This window comes from Aedes aegypti, chromosome 2, assembly GCF_002204515.2.
Source record: "Aedes aegypti strain LVP_AGWG chromosome 2, AaegL5.0 Primary Assembly, whole genome shotgun sequence".
Classification (NCBI taxonomy): domain Eukaryota; kingdom Metazoa; phylum Arthropoda; class Insecta; order Diptera; family Culicidae; genus Aedes; species Aedes aegypti.
This window is the reverse complement of record NC_035108.1, coordinates 315,213,027-315,215,332: the sequence shown is the minus strand read 5'-3', so window position 1 is coordinate 315,215,332 and position 2,306 is coordinate 315,213,027. Positions and strand designations below refer to the sequence as shown.

The following is a 2,306-nucleotide window of genomic DNA, read 5'->3' as shown; positions in this document are numbered from 1 at the left end:
GCAGCTAGTCTTCTACCAATTGTATTGTTCATCGGGACGCTGTAGTTCAGGGCTGCCCAACGTACGGCCCGCGGGCCGCATCCGGCCCGCGACTTCATTTTCTGCGGCCCGCGGAGGGTTCGAAGACTCTTCTCATATTTGGCCCGTTGAATATTCTACCATTCTAGAACATACTAAGCCTATTTAATTTTCAATTTATTTTAAATCTGAAATTTTAGCAAAGTAATTATTTGAATTGTTTGGTTGTTAACAAAGATGGTTAAAGGGAATAAGATGACCGACTCTTTATTTTTCCATACATTTTGCTGACGACACACTATTCAAGTAACACTAATGCCATCTGTTGAGTGAAAAGCGCGTAAACTTTATTTTCGGCTTAATGCAAATCATTGTGCAATTGAAAAACGATGAGCAAGAGGATGAAATCAAAACAAACACGCTTAAAAGAAAGATACACAGAAATGAGTGCGACCCACACAAAATCTGGCTCTTCTAAACCAACACAAAATTTGTGTAATGCTAAAAAATCACTCCTGTGCTGGTTTCTTTTTTTTCTTACTTTTTATGGCATTCAGAGATAATTGGGAATATCGAACAACCCCGTGTGAGCTGTGTATCTTTTTTTAAGTGTAAATGTCATAAACGAACATTTCGACATCTGGACTAGGAGAACGTTACGTTTTAGTTGGCTTTTGACTCACCAGAGCTGTTCATGTCGCCTGGAAAAGACCAGAGTCGGTTATCTTTTTCCATCTAACCATCTTTGTTGTAAACCTAGATACTTAATTCATTCAAATTCTCAATTTCAAATTATGGATGTTTCAACAATGTTTCTACCATGACTTTTTCCGACATTCATCTTTGACAGGATTATGAGAAAGGCACACGCTAAGAAAATAAGATACTAGATTGCTTAAATATCATTCTAAAACCATATTCGGTCTATTCACTCATTGCGCTGCATGTTAATGTATTAAGCTTTGGCTAGTATAAACGTATTTTATATCTGAGAATGATTTTTTGAAAATTATGCATTTAAGGCATAAAATTCTAAAATCCTATATGATGAATAAAAATAAGCCATTTTCTTTAGTAACAGTAAACAAAGGCAGGAAAAAAGGAAAAATGGGAAAAGCGCATGTATTTCTTTGTATTTGAATCATATCTTGGTGTATCTTCCAATCTTTTTAACTTTGGTCACAATCAATTTCCCACACTTGTCGCAGCTGTTGCCGACTTGCTCGCGAAGGTCGGAATGGAGCTCTCCCATAAAATAATCTGGAAATTGTAAAAAGCCTGCACGGAGAAAAACGAAAATACTAGTTAGTGTACGATATATTATTTTTTCAATATAAAGCTCTTTTAATCATTGAGAAGATTGGAAATTATTCACTGAATGATTAAATTTAATACTTTACCATGCTTATCCACGATTTATTTTTTGTTGTGCTTATGAAGTGAATTTTGCTAATCTTGGGACTTGTTCAATATATAATTTCATTTGTTCGGTACGGTATCAACACAACATCGCGTTTTCCAGCATTCTTACAAATAATACGCGTTTTAGTTATTTTTCAATACGAGTGCTTTTTCATGCTGTTTCTCGAATGAATCTCGGAAAGGAAAACGGATACGTGGGCAAAATGCTTGAAGTAGATGCCTAGCCGTTTATTACCAGCACTACCAGTCTGCATCCAGTTTCGCCATTGTGTCGTGTTCAGCTATCATCAGAGACATTTGGAAAGTTGCCACAGAAAGCCATTAAAAGCTCAGCATTTGAGAGTAAAATGAGAAACCGATAATTACGAATATGATGGTAAGTTTTATTACCGTATCCGTATCGACATTTTGTGATCATTCTGTTAAACATTTTCCAGATTATTTTATGGGAGAGCTCCATTCCGACCTTCGCGAGCAAGTCGGCAACAGCTGCGACAAGTGTGGGAAATTGATTGTGACCAAAGTTAAAAAGATTGGAAGATACACCAAGATATGATTCAAATACAAAGAAATACATGCGCTTTTCCCATTTTTTCCTTTTTTCCTGCCTTTGTTTACTGTTACTAAAGAAAATGGCTTATTTTTATTCATCATATAGGATTTTAGAATTTTATGCCTTAAATGCATAATTTTCAAAAAATCATTCTCAGATATAAAATACGTTTATACTAGCCAAAGCTTAATACATTAACATGCAGCGCAATGAGTGAATAGACCGAATATGGTTTTAGAATGATATTTAAGCAATCTAGTATCTTATTTTCTTAGCGTGTATGTAGTCGAAATCAGATTGTAAATTATTTCTG

At 35.2% G+C, this 2,306-nt stretch overlaps 1 long non-coding RNA gene across 1 annotated transcript; it reads left to right on the top strand.

The window, feature by feature from the left end:
• Positions 1–1,306: 1,306 nt before the first annotated feature.
• On the top strand, positions 1,307–2,022 carry LOC110676729. Its single transcript, XR_002500664.1, has 2 exons — positions 1,307–1,816; positions 1,878–2,022. It is a non-coding gene; the product is annotated as an uncharacterized LOC110676729 (long non-coding RNA).
• Positions 2,023–2,306: the final 284 nt, after the last annotated feature.